At 49.7% G+C, this 22,207-nt stretch overlaps 1 protein-coding gene across 4 annotated transcripts in view; it reads right to left on the bottom strand.

The window, feature by feature from the left end:
• ALPL (alkaline phosphatase, biomineralization associated) overlaps nt 1–21,698 on the bottom strand; it is a 50,113-nt gene extending 28,415 nt beyond the window's left edge. For 2 of the 4 annotated variants that reach the window (XM_054691233.1, XM_037499494.2), the window contains exon 1: nt 21,601–21,698. The gene's annotated coding sequence lies outside the window, so the exon portion shown is untranslated. Of the gene's footprint in view, nt 1–692; nt 780–1,006; nt 1,241–21,600 lie in introns of those variants that run through there. The other 2 variants (XM_037499496.2, XM_054691235.1) reach the window with 2 other exon arrangements.
• Nucleotides 21,699–22,207: the final 509 nt, after the last annotated feature.

The raw sequence follows: 22,207 nt of genomic DNA, 5'->3' as shown, positions 1-22,207 counted from the left end.
GCTGGTGGGTGGGTGGCAGGGTCAACGGGTACAGGCTGCAGAGGCAGCTCAGCAGCAGCAGAAGTGAGCTCTGGAGCTAGGTCACCAGGTCCAGATGCTTCCTCTGTCCCCCTCTTTAGCTGGGGCGCTCAGAGCCAGTGTTTGCTTCCCTGTGCCTCCAGCTTTACATCTGCAAAGTGGGAGATTAATGGGATCCAGAAGGTTGCTGTAAGAAACAAACAGGTTGCTACATGGAAAGGCTTAAAACGCCTGGGGCATGGTGAGTGTGCAATGAACGTTGGCAAGCAGCGTGGGGAGTGATTGAGAGGGTAGGGAGGATGGGTTGATGGGCAGAGGACAGGCAAGTGGGCAGGCATAGGCCTGGCGCTGAGACCGAGACTCTTCTTGGCGCACATGGCCCAGTAGCCATTTGCTCCTAGGCTCCTCCACAGACCTGCTCACCTAGAAGGTCCCATGAGGTCTTTCTGGCTCTAAAACTCCAGAAGCCAAAAGTTCACTTACCTGTGCCCACCCTGCGGAGAGGTGGGTGGGAGTGTTATTGAAGAGGAAGAGGTCCCTGTTCTTATAGTCAAAGGAGTCCATGCTTCCTGAGAGGCCATTTTTTGTCTGTCTGTCTGTCTGTCTGTCTCTCTCTCTCTCTCTCACACACACACACACACACGCACACGCAGAGGAAGAAACAAATAACCCACCAGACAGTCTGACGCTTTCTTTTCCTCTTGAAGGAGAGACAGAACATCCAGGGTCAGCCAGGAAGGTTCCATGGAGGGGGTGGGAGGGCAGCCAGGCTGCAAGGACGGGAGGATTGAGGCGAACAGAGAGGGTGCTCCCACCCTCCCACCCTGAACTTGCAAAGGCCAAAGGCAGAACAGAGCACCGAGAGGTCAGAGAGCAAGGCAAGGTAGACGGCTCGCGACGCAGAACAGAGGCAGCCTGGACACAGTGCAAAGGGCTTGCCCGAGCTCAGCTGGTCAAGGGCAGTCCTCTCACGGCCTGTCTCACTTACATGCCTCACTGCCAGCCCCATTTTACAGGTGAGGATGCTGAAGCTTGCCCAAGGCCACACAGCAGCGCTGGAGTTGGAAGCAGAGGTGAGTTCTGGATCTTAAGATAATCTGAGGCTCTCTGGGGTGCTGGACGGTTTGAAGCCACAAACTGGCTCTGTGGGCAGAGGTCTGCAGCCAGTCGAGGTTCAACTGGTGGGAGGAGAGCTGGCAAAAGGACACCGGGAGCACGGTGGCAGGGCCCACAGATATGGCGCCTAAGGCCTGGGGAGCTGGAGTGCCCACAAAGGGGTAGCAGGAGTGGCCGCTTTATGGGCACACAGGCTTCTACCATCCCACAGAGAGGAATGTTCTGTCTCAGGCCACCTGGATCGGGGCCATGCCTGAAAGCTGAGTGGGGGAGGGGCGGGTGTTCTGTGTGTCTAAGGTATCTGTCACCCCCACAGGCTAGTCCTTTGCTCTGCACCCCTGCAGCAGCCCCTCTTGGCACTAGGCTGCCCTCTCCTTGCTCTCACAACCCACAGACAGGAAGTCAGAGCGGGCACAGGACACCCATGGGGTCACACAGCACATCAGTGGCAGGGATAGATCTCCCTACTATCCAGCTAAGAATTGCGGGGAGGGGGGGGGCTATTACTAGAAGCACATGGCAGTTTTAAAGGTGTAGTGTGGATATCAGTGTCTTGGAATTCCAAATATTAATGATTTGTGTCAACTGAGACAAAATTTTCAACTTCAGACTATTCTAGAAAAATCCTCATACTTAGTCATTGTATTCTTAATAGCAAATGCTCTACCTACATTAACTCATTTAACCCCTACAAGGGATTAGGCACTATTATAACTCCATTTTACAAATCATAAAACAGAAGCACACAGAGGTTAGGTAGTATGCCCAAGGTCACACAGCCAGCCAGTGACCAGACCAGAATTCAGGGTTACTTGTGGAGGCTTCTTGCTTCCAGGGCCAAGCGTAAACTTCTAGAGCAGAGGCAGATTGGAAACCAGCCACCCTCCGCAATGGTGGTACAGTATCTGCAATAATTGCTTCACGAATGGATTACATGCAGCTACTGTTTGATTTGTACTCAGTACACACCCTTCCCAAATGCCATTTCTTTCCAGATGAATCACAGCCCGCAGAGGGAGGGCTTCCCCTTAGCCCCATTTCACCCAAGAGAGATGAGGGGACACAGCAGGAAAGCAGCCGACAGGGGTCTCATCTAGAACTGAGGGCAAGTCCTTGATCTCTGCACCACACCTGAGGCCTGCCCTGCAGTGGAACCACCTGGGAAATGTCGTGGGAGGGGGAGGAGCCCCTCAGGCGAGTGACCCTGGACTCACCTCTCCCACACACTCCCCAACTTGCTGGTCCTCACACAGGGCACTGGGCAGCCCTGGCTCCCCTCCCCACCACCCTGGCAACCTGTGGAGAGGGAGGCTCCTTTCCACAGGTGGCCTGGCACCGGCTCTGCCAGAGGCCCCTTCCTCCCAGGTCAGCCCCTCTGGGTTTATCATTCTGCACAGAGAGGGAAGGTGGGAGGAGGCAGCGCAGGGCTGCAAGTCAAGAGACCTGGCAGAATACTCAGGGGCTGTTAAGCAGGCATAATAAACATTCTGCCTCCAATATTGGTTTCTTGGGAAGGAAGAACTTTGCAAACTGTAAAGTGCTAGGCAGCTGTTTCTATGACTTTCCATACTCCCCCACTGATGACTGTACTAGATATTTACTGTAATTTTTGACCACCCAGAACCCACCTCCTTCCTAGGAATATCACAAAGTTTTCTTGGGAAGTGATTCTCCCCCATCCAGCCAAGTGGTTTTTGTGGGATTGATCCTAACCTCAGCAGCTCCATGGTGGTCCTGATTAACATATGCTGGAAAACTCTAGCTACCTGGATGGTATGTGGGAGGGTGTAAGATGGTAGGGAGGGGACTGTGCAGAGCCTGAAGATAAAGCAACACCTCAGAAGGCAGATGCAGAGAATTTGAATCTTTGGTGACATTGCTTGAGCCTCTGGATACAGCCATGCCTGAAACCTACACTGTACACCCTGGTGACATCAGTCAATTCATTCCCCTTATTGTTTGCTTTGGACTTTCTGTTTCTTGGAACACAATGTCTGAGCTCAGAATTCCAGTTCAGTCAGTTTTTCTCAGTCCCTTACATTGTAAGTAACCACATTGTGTCAAACTCAACAAGCTGTTTGTAGCTTGTTTGGCAAACAAGCTAAAAATGTGTCAGTACGTTTCAAGTGCAGGGTGAAAATAAGAGTCCAAGGGAGTTCAGGTTAGGCTTTCTTCTTGAAATCCATACATTTGTACAGCTGTCAGAGGCCCTTGAGTTGGATTTGCCTGATGGTCCTACTTACAGACTCAGACCCTCCTGGTCCAACAAGTTGTGGTCGGTTCAGTTGAATAGCTCTGGCCACCGGGACCACCTCTGCCTTCCAGGCCCTTCAGTCTAGTCATGACTGGTCATAATACACATTTTTACTGGGTTTTATACAAAAACCCTGGAGGTCAGCATGGGGGCAGGGGGAGTTTACTGCTACATCTATTTCACAAAGGAGAAAATAGAGACTCAGAGAGGTGAAGTGACTTGCCCAGTGCCCCTCTGCTAGAGAGGGGCAGGGCCAGTCTGTGTTCCCGATCTGACCGGCGATAAATCCGGTGCTGTTCCTCCTAGCTTGCAGAGTGGCCTGTGTGGCGCTGGGCTATCATTTCTTTCAGATAGCTTGTTCCACTCAGAGGCACTCAAAGTAGGATAAAAAGTTTAAGGAAAACTGGAAAGCCAAGGGTCATGGAATTCCTGTTTCCAGAGGATCTAGCTCCTTGAGAAGCCCCCGGGCTCAGGACCATGCCCCTTCACTCTCCAACAGGACCCATTGTCCGCAGACAGTGGCCAAAGATGAACTAGGCATCCCCCCCTGACACCCAAGCCCCAGGTGCTTCATGGGCAGCCCCTGGCACCCAAGGGAGTTCCACTAGCCTCTCTTGTGCCTCCATCTCTAAATCCACCTGGCATCCCCTACGCACTAGACCCTGCCCTAGATTTATTCAACCAACATTTGTTTGACCACGGTTTACTGAGCACCTGCTGTAGCCAGGGCCTGAACAAAACAGCCCAAATCCCTACTGATGGGAAGAGTAGACGTAGAAATAAGTAAAACTGATAGGATGTTATGTGGTGGTAAGTGCAAGGGACGAAAAAAGGCAGGGGGGAAGACGGGAGGGGAGGTGGGTTTGCAGTTTTAGACGGTGGTCACAGAAGGTGTCACCAAGAAATCGTCTCACGGAAGCTTTGCCATAATGCTACGTGGCTGAGAATGAGATTCTAAAGTCACAGGGAAGGAAACTGAGGCTAGCAATTAGCTCAGATCTCAAGTGCACGCCTGCCAACCCAACCAGCAAGGAACAGATTCTCACACACGGCTGCTTTCCCCTAACTCTAACAAATGGTACCGGGATCCCTTAAGCAGATGAGGAAACTGAGGTTTGGGGAGGTGAAGCCACATGCCCAGACCTGCAGGCCTCTGGAGCTCAGCCCCTGCTGCCTCTGGAGCTGCCTCTTGGCAAGGCCCATATCTGCTTCCGCAGGCCTCGCTCTCCAGCTTCAGTTCTGGGCTTGCTGAAATTCAATTCTCCTTTTTTGCTGACTCCATGTCCTCCAAGAATCCTCCTTCCTTCCTCCAGAATCCCTTGGCTCTCTATCCCAGGTCATATGAGCCTCTAATTGTCCAACCCACCCTTGTTCTGCCACCTCAATTAACTTCTGGCCCATCACTAAACCTGCATTTGCATGAAGCCTACAAAAGACATCTGTGCTGGGCCAAGGGCAGACAGCTGTGGTACACATGTAAGAGGGTGGGAGAGCTTTCCCATCTGGATTGGTTCGGTAATCCCCCAGACCCCAGGCTAATATTCCTGAACACTGCAGTGTAGTGGAAAGATGTTGGCGATGGAGGAGGTGATGTGAGGTTAAGTTCCGGTCAGGTAGCTTTGAAAGTGACTTTATGCCTGGAGCTGCAGGTTCCAAAAGACAATGGATTTAGAAAAACATTAAGAATTTATTGAGCTGAATGGAGAAATCTGTATAAGAGTGAAAAATCACCACCAGCAGAACAAGAGGTGCCTTCATTGTGCCCCTATACTGAGGTAGATATTCTGAATATATCCTCATTTTTTACAAAAAAGAAAAAAAGCACAGAGAGGTTAAGTAACTTGCATATGGTCACATAGCAGGCATGCAGAATTGGGGTTATGAACCCAAATTGTCCAACTCCAAAGTACAAGCTCTTAACCATTCTGCTAGGCTAGTAAAATGGGGCTTCACGGGTTGAATAACTGCTTTTTGAAACAAGTGATTAAGTGTTAAACCAGGAAGGGATCAGGGGATGTCCCATTCCGGAAGCTTCATTTTTAACCACCCACCAGCTTGTCAGGGCTGAAAGAGAGTGTAGGAATAATCTAGCACAACATTCTCATTTTTTCCAGCAGGAGCCTGAGGTACAGAGAAGGAGTATAACCTTCGCAAAGTCACACAGCCAGTGTGTGGTCTCTTAAACCTGGTTTCTTAGCTCCAGAATCCCAGGCCATCCCTGTGCCTCACATTGACCACAAGGGGCTTTCTGGAGGATGCACCAGAATTCTTCCAGCAGGAGTGGAGGGAAAGCAGTCTAAGGAGGGGGAACTGTGGGCAGCGGCCTGGAGGCCAGGAGGTCTTTTTGGAGAATGTGAACTGGAAGGTGCATGCAAAGGTTGGGGCCGCGGCAGATGATGAGGCTGATTTTTCATGCTGAGCACCTCGACTCGATCCTTTTCTTTTAAACACTTCCTTATTCTGTTATATGTAGTTAATTTTTTTCTTATTTCTTTCGCATGTTCCTGATGCATATATAAAATGACTATTCCATCAGTTCCAATAATCTAGTAACTGCTAAATCCAGTGGTATCGCTAATCGGTTTGCTGTTTTTCTTTGAAAGTCCTAACATTCTGGTCGGTGGAGCGGGGAAAGAGGGAAATACATACTTTGCCCTTAAAACTAACAGTTTTAAGGCTCTTGGACCCTCTTCCTCAAATCAACTCCAGAAAAACAATAGGGCAAAACGTCACTAAACCTAGGAAATTATGGAGAAAACAAAATGTCGTGGGGAGATGGAAGGGCGTTTTAAACTGGTATATGAGGTGTGGGGGGGGTTGCTGTAACCAGGAGAAGGGGGGCAGCGTGTGGTCTTTAGGGTGGTGGAGAAATCTACAGAGAAGAAAATCAGAATTTGAGTTGTGCTCTTGCCTCTTTGCATCAAGCCTTCTCTAATACGCCCTGCCCCCACAACGCACGCCCACTGCCCTAGAACAAGCCAGGCCAGCATTCTCCCTTGGACACTGGCCACCCAGGCAGATGGCACAAGTGGCTGCTGGACTAGAATCAGGACAGCACAGCGGGCAGTGTGCAATTGCAGGGAAGAAGGGGGAATGGGCTGGCGCCCACAGCTCCCCCACCATCTCTTCCCCTCCAGACCCCAGGTTGGTAGATTCTGACCTTGATGGAGAGCTCCCTCCCCTGGCTGCTGAACATGAGGTGTGGACGTCATTTCTTGGGAAAGGGGAGTGGCAGTGCCAGACCATGCATGTGGGGGAATCATGCCTTTCTGGAGCTGTCATCTCCATGGGCTCATTGGCACTGCCAGAGACTAGAGTCAGGCTCTGATTCTTACTCCAATAATCAGCACCAAACAAAATAGCTGAAAACCCTTGAGGAATGAGCTGAGCTCATGGTGTAAAGAACAGGGAATCCAAAGATCACAGTGGCTTCAAAAGAAAAACAAACTAATGGAAGATACCACTGGAATCAGCTATATTAAACAGAAGTGCCGATGATTTTAAAAAAGCATAAGAAATATGCAAAAGGAATAAGGAAAGATATCAGCAATACCAGAAAAGAAACAGAACAAAAGTTAGAGGACCCAGGTAGAAATATTCTATATGAAAAATCAGCTTAAATAAAAAAATGTAATAGGATGAATTGTAGAATGGATCCAGCAGCTGAGGAATGAAATAGGGATCTGGGATATCAGGAGGAGGAACAGAAAATACGTAAGGGAATTAAAACTTCAGTTAAAGGTAAAATGTCAATTTTAATCTTACTCCATTCATTTTGAAATGGATTGCTAATCCAATTATAGAAGAAAACATAAAAGGATATCTTTGTGACTTTGGAGCAGGCAAGAATACCAAATCCATATAAGTAAAAACTGATAAATCAGGCTTCATTAAAATTTTAAATTTCTATTCATCAAAAGACATCATTAAGAAACTGAATAGAAGACAGATAATGGCAGGGAAGTATTCATAGTACATACAGCTGACAAAGGATTTGTATCTAGTAAATACAGAATTATAGCTGACAATTAAATGATAAACAACCCCTCCCACATGCACAATGGGCAAATGATTTAGTCACTTCAAAAAGAAAATATACAAATAATTAATAGTTCATGGAAAGGCTTCACATCATTATTTACCAGGTTAATGCACATTAAACCCACTTCATACTACTAGATTGACCAAAACCAAATCAAAACAACTTGAAAGACTAACCACTGGCAGGAATGTAGAAAAACCCAGACGTCTCATATAAATTGCTTATAAGAGTGTAAAATGTTATAGTACAGTACAGTTACTTTGGAAGAGTTTGGCAGTTTCTTATAACATTAAACACACTCTTCCCACGTGATCCTAGGATCCACTCCTAAGTATTTGCTCAAAAGAAAGGAAAATTGACCTATATGAAATATACCTACTGAGTGTTCATGGAGCATTATTTATAATACCTGCAAACTGAAACACTGTAAATATTCATTAACTGATGAGCCAATAAACAATTGTGATATAGTCATACGATGGAAAATTTCTCAGCAATCTGATGAACTACAAATACAATAAACACAGATGAATTTCAAAAGCATAATGCTAAGTGAAAGAAGTCAGACATAAAAGAATACATGCTGTATGAAACTGTACAAAAGGCCAATCTAATCTGTGAAAAGAAATCAAACCAATTATTTGCTTTGGAAGATAAAAGAGCTAAGGGAACTTGCTTGAGAAATTAAATTTTTTTTAATCGTGGTTTGGGCCCATGATTATAAGGTAATGCAGTTTTCAAAATTCAGCAAATTGCCTAGTTAAGACCTTAAAATTAAAATTTTATTTTATGAAATTATACATTAATCAAAAACAGAAAAGGGAGATATGGAAGTGTAGGTGCCAACATATACATATTTAAGAGTACCAGGAGGGCAAAATTAATCAAGCGAGTATTTATTTGAAGAAATAATGCAGATAACCTTGGAACTAAAGAAAAATCAAAGATCTCTGCTTGAAAGGGGCCAAAATATACCAAAGAGGATTGATAAGGAAAAATGCACACTTAGAAATACTATAGTGAATATCGAAAGAAAACACAAACATTTTAAAAGTCTAGATAAAAACAGATCACTTACAAAGTATAAGTATCCAATTGAATTGACCAAAGTACCAACATAGAAGAATTTGAACTAAGAACTTTATATCCAGCTAGACTGTCATTCGAATGTCAAAGACTAATAAAAAAAAAAAAACACAATTTTGAAGCAACTACATAATAGAAATACATTCAGCAAGATGATACTAAAGATGAGTAGGCTGAGCAAATAACACTGAGCTTTTTTAAATTCCCAAAGAAAAGAACAGGAAGAACATATTTCTGTATTAACTCATAACTAAAATACCTAGACAATTTTTATGTGATGTCATAGGAGCTGAAAGGCATGTTGGGGAAGAGTTATAAGGACTGAAGGGGAAGAGAGCAATGAAAAATGCTAATCTTGTCTTTGTAGGAAAAGCAGTAGTTGACTTTTAAAATAACAAAACATTAAAACATGACAGAAGAAAAGAACAGGCCATACTGTCACTTGGTCAGGGTCAATTATGTGGAACCCAGGTCTGAATGACCCTCAGCTAGATCCCACCTTCTCTGAGCTTTACCTTCCTCCCATCAAATTAGGAAAGAAATGTAACTTTCTTGGCAAACAGTAAGTGCTTAATAAATGTCCACCTTAATCCAGAAGGGCCGTGTGGGTGATTGAAGAGAAATTAGTTGGTGGCTTGGGGGACCCTAGATCCAGACCCATTAACTCCCTTTGTGACCGTGGGCGGGTCACTGACCCTCTCAGATGCTCATCCGTGATGGCAGAGAGCTGCAGCGGGGAACCCCAAGGCCACTCTGCTCAAAGTATTTATAAGGGCCCCTCCACAAACAGGAGGTCACCCAACCCCATACTTCCCCAGTAGACTCCTGCTTATTCTTCTAACGCCAGGCAGATGTCTTCATCTGGGTCCTGCCCACCTTTCTGACATCTCCTCCTGTCCACCCCCTCACTCCTCAGCGCCCAGACCCTGGGACCGTCTGTGCCACTGGCTCTCTTCCCTCTAGGATTTGCACCAGATGTTCCCTGCCTGGAACTGTCTCCCCCCACAGATCCTGGCTGAGCTCGCTCTTTTTCTTTCTCCTGCACAATGGCCTCCTCCTCTGAGTCCTACCCTGCGAAGGCTGGGTGAAGCAGTACCCACCCCACCAAGGCCTTGCTCATTCAAAGGCCTGTTTATTTGCTCCACAGCCCTCATCTCTGTCTGTCTCCCCTCAAACTGACTTAACTTCTCCCTTGTCTGTCTTCTCCATCATGGTGGAGTCCTACGAAGGACTTGATGTTCACCCTACAGTCCCCAGAACCTAGAACCACACCTGCCTGGAGAAGATGCTCAGTAAATATTTGTGGCAGAGAGGGAAAAAAAAAAACCCAAAAAACTGAAATCCACTGTGGAGTCTCTGACTGAGGCTTAGTTATGTGGCTCCCCTGTGCCTCGGGGCCTGTACTTTCCTTCACCCTATATCACCAGGAGTCTGTGCGGTCTCTTCATATGACCCTCTCCCCACACCCCAGACACTCAAGAGTGAATTCCAGTGCCCAGCCCTGGCCCAGCAGGCAAATGGGCGAAGGAAAGTGAATGAGTGAGTGAGTGACTTGTCTCTTCCCCTTCCTGTCACCACTCCCTCCGTTCTCCATCTTGACAGGTACCAAGAAGCCAGTGCCCAGGTGAGCTGACAGGAAAGATCACTTCAGGAATTTTCTGAAGATGGGAAGCCCCTTCTTCCCCCAGCAGGAGCCTCTCCAGGCAGTGAGGACAAAGTCCAAGGCCAGAGTTGCCTCCCTCACAGGAATTGTCTGGTCCTGGCTGGCAAAGCCCAAGGGACAAGCGTTTCCCCTGAGTTCGCCCTCCCTGCTTGCAGTGTGTGGCAGGACCAGGAGGTTGGCAGGACGGCCTGGAGCCCCGCTGGAGGCCTTGAACAGCTGAGCCCTCCTGGCCGGGCGCCAGTCAGAAAACACTCAGCTATTCAAATCATGTTTCTGCCCAAGAGGAAAGGATTCACTTCCTCCGACCGGGCGGGGGAAGCAAGGCCGGCAGGACAGTCCAGGGATGTGGGTGTTGAGGAGGAAACATCAGAGAAAAGTTCTCACACAAGCCCGTGCTCTGAGGTGCTCCACCCCAGGAAGACTCCCAGAAGCTGAGATAGAAACCCAGGCTGTCAGGCCCCCAGCCAGAACCCTGGAGGGAGGCCCGACCAAGCCCCAGGAGGTTTCTGAGTTAGCAGTAGCTTCAGCCAGGATTACTCTGGCCTCCCCCTGACCCTGGTTCTGAAGACACCAGGACTGCCCTGCAGTGTCCCCCACTTCCATCCCTCCCTCCCCCCAGGAATCACGCAGGGAGCAATAAACCCTGCAAGCCTCAGCTCAGGAGGGCCAGGCGCATCCTCACGCAGCATATCCCTACCATTTGTGTAATTCCTGCCTCACACACGGTGCCCTGAATTTGGCTCTGGAAGAACCCTCAAGAGTTTACACATTTGGCCTGTAGAAATTTATCTCATATTTATTAAGTGATGATGGGTCCAGGCTCTGGAGCCAAGCCGCCCAGGTTTACTTCTGGCTTAACCACTTCTGAACTGCATGCACTTCCCATCTCAGTGTCTATTCCTCACCTGCAAAAACCAGGATTAGTTTGACCTACCCTGGGAAGTTAAGAAGACCAAGGGGTATATAAAACACTGCGCAGGCCACACCTGCTTAGGGATTCATGGAATGGCAATTCTCAAGGTTACTACTGAACAAATTAAGATTATTTAGAACCAGGCCCAGGTCTCCAGACCAGACATTGCCAGGACAGGCACATCCTGCCTCACCAGAGCCAAAACCAGTCTACTCAGCAGACTGAAGGCAGAAAGGAGAGACCCCAGGCTCTGAGTTCAAATTCCAGCTCCACCACCTACCAGCTCTGTGACCCTGGGCAAGTTACTTAACCTCTCTGAGCCTCTGTGTATCGCAGACACAGCAGTTCCTCCCTCTGAGCTGTTGTGGACCTTCCCCACGTGGAGGGGTAGAGGACGAGGAGTTGCTGCAGCTGTCAGTCTGGCAGTGTGAGGGAATTAAGGTGCTAATGCAGGCTGGGGCACCCCAGGCAGGGATGAGCTGACAGGCTGGTTTCTCTTCCTGGAAACCTCCCTCCAGGCTCAGTCTCAGGGTGTAATGGAAAGAAGACCTTCAGGGATTTGGGGAAACCCCTCCACTGCAGGGCTTGTGCAACATCAGCATTTACCCTGGCACAGGCCTACTTACCAACTGCCAGCCCTGAGCAGAGGAACTGACCAGTGGGAAAATTGGATGAGTCCTTACAAAAGCAGCCAGGCCCCACAACCTGACCTTGGGGTTCACATGTTGGGTCCACCAATGACTAACCACTTGCTCATTTCTCTCCCATTTCCTCATCCACGGGGTGGGGAGAATTAGTAATTGATAAGAGGGCTGATAGGAGGATTAAAAGAGTTAATATAGCTAATGTCCTGGGAGAAGGGTCTGTTACTCCAGGTGAGCGATGCTGTGAAGGCCCTCCTGGCTGCTCCAGCAGACTTGGGCCTCCTTCCTGCGGGCTTCTACACAGGACTCCATTGGCGCCTATTACACACAGGATGGTCACAAGACCTACTATGTGCTCCATACTGTATCAGGCATTCTCTATTCATGGAGAGTTTTCTTAGTTAGGCGGTAAAATGTCCCCTGGACTCAACTACTGCTTATGGCCATTGGCTCTGGGGAAGGGAATTCTGGGCTATGGGAAGAGATGGGGGTGAAAAGTGGTTCCCATATTATATTACTTGGAACATGTATTCTGGAAGACATGAAAATATTTGCAGTTTTTACTGGCTGTGTGACCTGGGGGACATTACTTAGCCTCTCTGGGCCTCAGCTGTAAGGATAAATGAATAAACCTAAGTGGAGCTGTTAGATGAGGGCCTGGCTCACGACATCTTAAAAACTTGAACATCTATCTGATGAATGTATCTGTTACTCCTGAGTCCCCCTCTCATGAACTTGTCATTTGACACACGCGGAAACTGAGGCATGGAGATCACACCGGTCACACAGCTCTTAGTTGCCGTATGTACTCCCTGCAAGCACTCATTCATTCACCAAATATATATTAAATGTGCATTATGCACCAGGAAGTATGGTACATATAGACTCAGTCAAACAGTCATTACTATTAATATTATAGAAATTAAGGCATTTGGCACTGAGGGTTACATCTGTGAAAAAATGAACTAGACAGGTCAGAGATATGACGCATTGCGGAAACAAGTACTTGACTAAGGACTACGTGGACTTGTCTGGCTGCTAAACACCAGCAAGTCAGCAGTGGGGAGAGGAAGACACCGATGGAGATCTGGAAGGGCAGGAAGTCTCAGGTGTCAGACCCAGCGAGACAGCCTTCTGAGGTTTCCCCACAGTAGCCACACCCGGCTGAGCTAAGCAAGCCTCTGCCATGTGTGGTGGCTTCTACCAACTCAAGGCCACACGGCACTTGCTGAATACACGCAACTTGCTGGACACTGGGAACATGAATGTTTCCAACAGGGCTCCCGCCCTCCAGGAACTCAGACTCAGCCAGACGCTCCTTGCTGATCATATTACAAAGGACTTAGGATTTCTGAGCAAGATCTAGAAAAATAGCTCTGATGCCAACTGGCAACACAGCCAGGAAGGGCAGTGCCGGGGAGGGAACAGCAGGTGCCAGGCTGGGGGACACACTTGGGGAAAGACTTCTGGCCTGGATCCTGACCCGAGTCTGAGGCTGGTTGCACCATCAGTTTGACCTCAGACAAGTTTCCCTGAGCCTCAGGTTTCTCCTTTTGCAAGGTGAAGACCATACTTCAGGAGATTCTTTTAAGGATTCAGTAAGTTCATGAAAAAGAAAAGTCTTTAAACACTGAAAAGTTTGATAGGAGCCTAGAAGCTGAGGTTGGGGAAGTCAAGTGGCGGGAGGGCAGACTGAAACAGGACCTGGGATTGGTGAGGGGCCAGCCCAGCCTCAGCGGCAAGCCTCCATGGCTCCCAGTTCTGCCCAGGATCCCCTCCCGGCCGGCGCCTGTGCAGCAAGGCCCAGGGAAGAGGAGGCAGAGAGGGTATTCCTGGGTGCGGGCAGAATGCTGAGGGTAGAAAGCTGTGCGTGAGGAAGAGCACTTCCCACAGGAGACGAGAGTCACCGTGGCTGTGAGAAGTGATAAGGTGAGCTGAGGTGAGCCGGGAGGGGAGCCTCTGCGGGTGTAGATTGATGTGAATTCAAATATCAGCGGCTCCACTGGTTTCCCAGCTAGGAGAACTCAGGCAACTTGTTCCACCTGTTATTTCCCTCACTGAAAAGTGGGCTGTTCTAAGGATTGAAAATGTGAATATATTTATAAAAACACTTAGCAGAGTGGCTTGGTGCATAATATGTATTCAGCAGATGTTAAGAACTCTCCCTACACCACCATTACTACAATTTACATTATTATGAGGGTGGGGGAAGTGTGAGCCGGACTCTGCAGGACCAGGCCAAACCAGGCTCATCCTTCTTACTCTTACTTTAAGCCTGGTCTGTGAGCAGCTCCAGAAAGCTGCGTCCCACCCCGCCCCCCACCAGGACTGAACTTGGACACACTGTGTGGCCATGACAAGTCCCCACCCCACACCAGGCTAAATTCTGAGGAAGTGTAATCAGGGCTCCTTCTGCTTTCCAAACAAGGGAAAAAGAGGAGCATGGTGACCGACCTGGGTCTGCCCCTTCCATATCCAGCCACATAATGACTAAACCTAGTCTGGTCCTGGGACATCCTTTAATCTTGCGTGCCAACTCTAAATCACTGATAATGGCTGCCTGGAGGAATGCATTCAGAAAGGACTTGAGGTTTGGAAGGAAAGAGAATGGTGGTTGATTAGTGATGTCTGACGTGAGTGCAGCTAGACCAGCTCTTTGTCATCCATGAACTAGAAACATCCTAAAGCCTGTCCTCACTCAATAGAGGTCAGGCTCATCAGGAGGGTAACTGTGGCCAAAAGAGGGTAGAGACTTGCCCATGATCACAACACTTGAAACGGCAGAGCTAAGATTCAGTTCTGGGTTTCTGAATGCTTTCTGCTAGAATGCTTTCTGCTAGAACTGTACATTTCCTTCTTGATTACAAGATAATGTGTCCAGGCCAAGACCCATTGTCTGGAAGAAAAGACGCTGCTACCCAACCAGGAGTGCCTTTGCTCCCCTACCCCACCCCACTTCTACAGCCTCCCATCCCACATCAATTTGCAAACCCTAGCGACACATGTTTCCACTGGAGACAAATGTATACAGCAAGGTCCCCTGAGGATGTTTTATCCAAACATAGTAAGTTGAATCCAGATGCTAATCAGATTGGGCAAGAAGGCATGAGACCTGGATTTGGGTCTCATTCCACTTTCTAGCTGTGTGGCCCTGAGAAAGTTACCCAACTTCTCTGAGCGTCAGTTTCCTGCTCTGTAAAATGGAGAAGATAACAAGTTAAATACAATAAAGACATTCCAGGTAATTGGCCCGGTTCCTGACAGAGTAACCCTTAAATGTTAATTGTAAGAATTAGGTCAAGGGAAAAATTAAAACACAGCATTTTCACCAAAAACACTCTGGTACTTCAGGCCAGGGCCTGAATGAGTTGTTGAAAAGAACCCTTTTTGCTATCTTGATAAGACAACTGAAGCTAAATACAAATTACTATTTTTGATGATTTCAAAAAGATTTTTCTAGGAAAATAGATTATATCGTTCATGTCATGGAGAAGGCAGCAGCCTAGAGTGTATTTCTCACTTCCCAGCTGGGTGAGACTCTGCCTCCATTTCCTCATCTATAATGGTGGGGGGGTCCCAGCACTTGCCAGCCAGGGCTGCTGTTAAGATACATGAGCAACTGGCTCTGGTGAATTCTCTCACCCTCCCGCGCTTCTGACTGTACCCAGTGCTTGCATAAATAAATAAATAAATCTTTTTTTTAAAAAAAAAAAAAGATACATGAGCAATTCCAGGGGTGCAGTGGAGTACCATACCTGGCACGGCAATGTGAACACTCAGTCTGTAGACTTTTTTAAAGATTAATTTATTTATGTACACAAGAACTGGAGTGCAGGCAGGAGGTGCAGGATGAGAGGATTCACAGAGACAGAGTGGGAAGCAAAAAGGCAGATCCAGTGAAATACACTGCTAATGGGAGCAGCAGGCGAGACAGGAGAGGTCTGCTGCACCATGTCAGTTAGCTCGCTGACCAGGGATGGAACTTGCACTGTAGTGGCTGGTGATAGCTTAACAGCACTGACTTTTACCCCTGCACCACCAGGGAGGCCCCAGTCTGTAGACTTCCATTTTGCAAGTAGGTGGTATAGGTAGAAGGTGTGCTCACTTAATGAGGCAGAGAAACAGCAACTAGGCAGGAGGGAGGGAGGGGGGTAGACTAAGAATCAGCTGAGATATTGCTACCCAGAACGATTAACTCTCGTATGTAAAGAGAAGATAAGTCCTAGTGGGGACAGGCAGAGGGAGAAAGAGACAAACGATACTCAGAAAGGTCAAGCCAGACACAGCTCAGTAACAGCCAACAAGAGGCCCAGCAGGTGACAGGAGAGACCAGGAGAGCTCCCCAGATCTGAGGGCACTCACCTGCTGTCTCACAAAGTAAAAGGTGGTTCAGAGATAGCAAGAGATTCATTTAACAAAAAGTCACATGGTGGAAAGTTTTAAAGCCTGTACTTAGAGTTTTTTTTTTTTTACTAAAAGCAATTTGCTATGGTCACGTTTTTAGAGAACATAAAATTTTGCTGAGGTTGGCCTGGCAGCTTGCAAGATGGACTGGGTGAAGTTCATCCACCTGAATCACAAACTGAGATCTGGGAAGATGAAGTTTTTCTGAATCAGCCTGGGGCGAGGATCTCCCAGGGTCAAGGTCACCTTGGTCTTATACCTAGAAATGGCCCCCCAGGCTCCCTTCTCCACCCTCTTTTTCCCAGGTCAGCACAGGGGACAGAGATCCCTAGGGGAGGATTGAGCCCAAGGTGTCTGCATTCTGAGCCTCAGTCCCTTCATTTGCAAAATGGCAGGGAGTGGGGTGTAGGTAAGGATCAAAGATAGTGTTGAAGGTGCCTGGTACCCAAGTGGGTGCTTCCCTCATGGGGCACAAGAGCCTGTGGCTGCTATCAGGAATCAGGCTCAGGCTATCAAGGCTCTCCTTATCCGTCTTGTGCACCCACCCTGGGGCAGCTTGTTTCTAGAAACCTAGAATCTCACATCTTGGCAGCTGCTTCTAGAGCTCGCGTATTTCACCACAAGGCTACCTAGCCTCTCATGCTGCCCATGAGCATAAACACAACAATTTAGAGATCCTTGATGCTGCTGTGAAGCCTGTGTGTCAGGGCCGGGCCTCGGCACCCGGCAAAGCGGGCAACAGAGAGAAGATTCACAGTGCAAGATGCTGCCAGGGAGGTGGGTGAGCATCACTATGCAGGGCTGTTGGGGGCATTAGGTGAGGGCAGATGTCCAGGGAATTCTTGAGGGGCTGCATAATCTCTAGACTTAAGCACCCAGGGTTGCCTCCCCTGGGAGGAACCACAGGCCCAGCCCCCAGAGTCCTAACTGATACCCTGTCAGCCCCCAAATCTCTTGGGCCCTTAGTCTATTCCTAGGGACCATCAACACAGGAGGAAAGCCCCCTCTACCTAGCCAACATGCTTCCGAGACACTGCCATACCACAGAAGAGGGGCTGGTGTCCATGTGCCCCACATTCCAACCCTGAGCCCCAAAGGCTTGCCCAAGCCACATGCAGTCATTCAGATGTGAGCAGAGCCCCATTCCATGGCCTAGCCATTGCAAAGGCAGAGGCAGGCAGGTAATGTCGATGAGGCAAGTGGGCTGGGTGTGAGAGAGGGGAATGTGGTGGAGACTGTGGCAAAGCAAGTGGAGTAGCTGCTAATCAGCTCCAGCCACAGTGGGTAGGAGGGACTCGTCCCAGTGTGCCACATCTTCTGATCTTTCTAGAAAAGCTAGATGCTCTTGTTTTTATGGAAAATGAAATCTTTTCACAATGCCAACAGCTAAATCAAAGTTTTAAAATCACTTCAGGAGTCAACAATTCCCCACAGTCACCTCCTGCCACCTTAGGTAGGCAGTTCAGCACTCACCTATCACACTCCCTGGGCAATAAATAGCTGAGGACCAGCTGATGAAATCAGACTCATGCTGTGTCTTGGGGAAGTTCCCCTGACTGCTGCCCCTTATCATCCTGGTTTCCAGATGAGGAAACTGTGGCTCAAGAGGGTAACTGTTTTACCCTCAAGGTCACACAGGGAGTGTGTCAACAGCTGAAGGACTTAAGCTCCGCTCTCCTGAGTGGAAGATCTTTTTCTACTAACCCACACCATCGGCATCCTCCCTGTTCAATCCATTCTTAAAAAAAAAAAAATGTACTAAGGATCTACTATGAAAATAATGCACACCAAAGTCAAGATTATGATTACTTTTGGAAAGGTCATGGAATCTTAAAGTTGAAAGACTGAATTCCCAGTCCCTAAGAAGCTGGGTGACCCTGGGCAAGCCCCTTCCCTCTCTGGGCCTCAGTCTCCCAGGTCTGCAAAACAGTCAGTGAATGAGCCAGCCTCTGGCTCTGAAATCCTAGGCATCTATGAGGTCTTCGCTCTGGCCAGTACTCTGTGGCCTCCGATGAATACTAAATAGTAATAATAATGGAGAGGACAAGTCCACACTAGCAGGGCAGGAACACTACAATTTTTGGTGAAACCTGATTCCTAGTTACTGGAATTCAGAAAGAAGGATGGTAATACTCGGGCAGTTTAACCACCAGCCTACATTTAAACAAAAAAACACATCTGGTTTAACTTCGTTTTCCTCATCTCCTCCCTCAACCCCCTACCATCTCAAATTTTACCCTTAATTTGAGAAGTCAAATTAAATGCAAACAATTGATTTCATGCCACAGTGAGGCTGAGAATTTCCGCATGGAAAACTTTAAGCATGAAACCTTTCTGGGAGCAATTAAGAAATGGGGGTAGTATGGGGAGGTGGAAAAAAAATGAAGACTATGCTTGAATGTACTTTGGACTCTGAACAGCATATAAAAGTTGATGAAGGCCTGCTGTGAATCCAACACTCAGAGAGGCAGAGTGACTAGTCTCAGGTCACACGGCTAGGAATTAGAACCCAAGATACTGACCCTGAAGCCAGGATTTTCCCGGCTGTCTAGGCCTTTGGAACCTAACCGCCCTCTGGCCTTTTGATCACCTGGTAGTGACGAAGAAAATGCTGTTGAAGCTGTCCCACAGGGAATATTAACTTCTCAGTGACAAATCACCAACACCGGTTCAGCCAATGAACCATTTGTGATCTCACTGGCTCCCGCACAGCAACTCTGCAATATCCATAGTATTAATTCACATTATAGATCATTTCCTCATCTGAGGTTCAAAGAGGGAAGGTGACTTGTCCAGGGTCAACAGCAATGCTGGGAATGATCATCCAATCAATCTAGTACCCCCAGCTGCCCTCTAAAAGTGAGGACATCTCCAGAGGGGAAGGAACCCGCACACCCCAGCCTAGCTCTAGCCTGCGAGACATCACACTGGGAAGCTGAGTCAGCATTCCTGTGGTCACACACAGATTTCTGAGCGTTGGTTTTCAGCCCAGCTTGCTCACACTCCTGCAATGTTCTCTTCGAGCTTTGGTTTTTGCATTAATAACTCCAGCCGGACCTATTTCAAGGTGAGTACTCTGGGAGATGCTGCTGGATCCTACCCTTGGATTAAGAAGTCTCCTCCCCCAAAGATGAGTACAATACAGATTTGGGATGCAGTACACCCAGTTCAGCCTCAGCTCCCCAAGCAGCATCTAGGTGTCCTTGAACAAGTTGCTTCCCTCCTCCAAGACTGATTTCTTCATGCGTAAAGGAGAACATCATCTAGCCTGCAGGGAATGTCAGGTGGACAGGGTGTAGGACAGGCTGGGCTGGAGCTGACTCCTGTCCCACTTCCCAGCTGAGATACACAGTGATGCCTAAGATCAGGCAGAGGCTGGAAGAAATAGCCCAGGCCTGTTCCCCACATGCAGGTCAAGCCCTAGGCTGTGACTAGGATGGTTGGAGGTGGCATCTGAGTGTGGGCAAGGCTGACGCCGTGCCAGCCCATCAGGGATTGGGTGGGACGTAGGCAAAGTGGGTGATGGGTCTCTAGGTTTCAGGAGTAGTGACTTAACCCCACACACAATCTTAACGTTATATTTTCTGCCAAGATTAGAGCTGATTCTAGCCAATATTTTCTTAATCACAGGTACCAACTAAATACTTTGCACACATCAATCATACCTCGATAGATTTTACCACCAGTTGGAACTGGTATTTAAAGGGGAGACTGAGGGACAATGGGGCAGAGAATTCATCCCAGGTCACACAGCTCAGCTGCTTTCTCTATTGGTGAGCACCAAATGCTGGCTGACCCATCTTATGCCTATTACTGCATTTTGATTTCCTTGCTTATAAGTTGCATGAGTCCACTCTAAAATGCCAATTTAAGAGCCTGAAAAACTTAACTTATCCACATGTTTGTTCCAGAGGAGTTTTTGTCTGTTTGATTTATTGCTGTGTTTCCTACCCCAAGAAGAGACTTTGGTGCAAAGCTTAAATACTTCATTGAATGAAGCTAGCATTTTACGTTCTGGCCTCAGTTCAGTTTTATACTTCACACAGGAGGGACATGCTCCCCTTCTTACAGATGGGGCCAAGGACACAAAAAGGGCCCATCACCCAAGCCTGTCCTACTCCAGGGCCTATTGCGAAGCTGTGTATGGGACCTCTTTGCCTTTAGAGAGTTCAGGAAGAAAACAGTGGCAGAGGGACAAGATGGGCAGGGAGTGGATGGGTGGGGTACGGAAATCACAGGTGGGGTGGACTGAAGAAGGCAGATGTGGAAGGGAAGGAGGTTGGGGGATGCCAGGAGCAACCAAGGCCCAGCCCCTCCTCTTGTGGGCAGTAGAGTAGAAGGAGGAGGCTGAGGTTTTAGGGTCAGTTCTGGCCTCTAGTGCTGATTCCACTACTTCTTAACTTCTCTAGGCCTCAGTTTCCCCATTGTGATGCATGTGAAGTGTTGGAGCAGGCCTGGCACACAGTAGAAAATTCAACCAGCAGCTGCTGTCCTCTTCGCTGGAGTGGCAGGTGAACCCTGCCTCCCTGGGCTGCCAGCCCACCTGGGAGCCTGAGTTTTTCCCAAGACCCAGAGGCCCTTGGGGCCTGAGAAATGCCCCCTCTTTAGTTCTCCAGGGTTTCCCTCCTCCAGGCAGAGGCCTTTGTAGAGGCCCCTCCCCCAACCCATTATGTGGTAGAAAAGGGTCAGAAGGGACAATGTAGTGGGGAGAACGGGTTTCCTCAGCTTCATGCCCTGCCATTTCGATCACGTATTTAACCCTTTCTTACCAAGACCCGGGCAGCCTGGGCAACCCACCTTACCTGTGCAGGCCCAGGGGCACTGGCTCAAAGATTCCCGTAGCTTTGGGGATTCCAGAGGTTTGCCCCACGCTGCCCTGAGCACCTCCACGCCCAGACACTGCACCGACCTCCCCCCTCTCCTCAGGGACCCCAGCCCCTCCCGCCCCCTGCTGCTCCCAGCTCGGTCCCCACCTGCTTGAAGCCCACCCCGACAGACCAGCCTCTGCCCAGGAGGCCACTGCGTGGGGCGTCGAGGGGCACCGGGCGGGGGCTGAAGCTCTGATCTCCGCCAAGGGCGCACCGCAGGGGCTGCTCAGTCCCCGGGCGCGGGGAACGAATCTAGCCCGAGGGGGGAGATCCAGGCAGGGCGCCCCGGGCAGTAGGGGGCCCGGGAGAGCATCAGCGGCCCCAGCGAGGTTCGCTTGACTGCGGGCTGCGCGGGCGCGACGTCCAGCCTCCCGCCCGAGGCCGAGATGCTGGGACCCGCGCGGGCACCCAGGCGCGGGGAGTGATCTGGGGTCGGGGGGGGCGGGGGAGGGGCTGGCACCGGCGGTGAGCGGGCGCGGGGGTCCCGCCAGCCTTTTCTATCCAACCTCGCAGCCACCCGGGCGCACCGAGGACGTGGGAAGGCCTGGGGTGCCCCAGCCCCTGGGGGCGCGGCGGCAGCGCGAGTTCTTACCCGCGCGGACTTCGTGGGCGAGGGTCTGTCCCGGCACAGGGACTGGGGGGTCGCTGCGCTGGGGCCGAGGTCGCGAAGTGGCGGGAGCGCGACGCTGCCGGGGCCACCTCCCCCGCGGGCTTATAAAGCCGGCCGCGGGGCCCGAGCGCGCCCCGCAGACCTCCCCCGCCCCGCCCCCGCCCCCGCCCGGGCCCTCCCGCCCCGCCCCGCCCCGCCCCCGGCCCGAGCCCCGCGGGCTGTCGCGCCACGCGGCCAGGGCGCCCCCTGCTGGGGACGGGGCGCCCTGCTCCCCAGGGCTCCCCGGGGCTCAGCGCCCGCGCGGCCTCGGCGCCCCGGGAGTTCCCCGCGCAGCCCCGTCCTCGCCGGCTCCGGCCGCGCCGGCCGCCTTCTGGACGCTTCTCGCTGGCTCCATCTTCGTTCTGTTTTTCTTTCGGGGTCTTATCACACCCCTTGTCTTGTCTGCCCCTGCGCGTCTGTCTCGGGAGCCACCTCTCTTTCTTGGGTCTCCTCATGTCTCTCTCCATCTCTGTCCCGTGTCTCTCTCCCTGTCTCTGTCCACCCGCGTGTCCTTCCCGCTCCAGACCAGATCGCCAGCTTGTTCCGTTCT

This window comes from Talpa occidentalis, unplaced genomic scaffold, assembly GCF_014898055.3.
Source record: "Talpa occidentalis isolate TD23 unplaced genomic scaffold, MPIMG_talOcc4v2.1 talOcc4.9, whole genome shotgun sequence".
Classification (NCBI taxonomy): domain Eukaryota; kingdom Metazoa; phylum Chordata; class Mammalia; order Eulipotyphla; family Talpidae; genus Talpa; species Talpa occidentalis.
The sequence above is the reverse complement of the archived record's forward strand: the minus strand, read 5'-3'. Positions and strand labels throughout refer to the sequence as shown.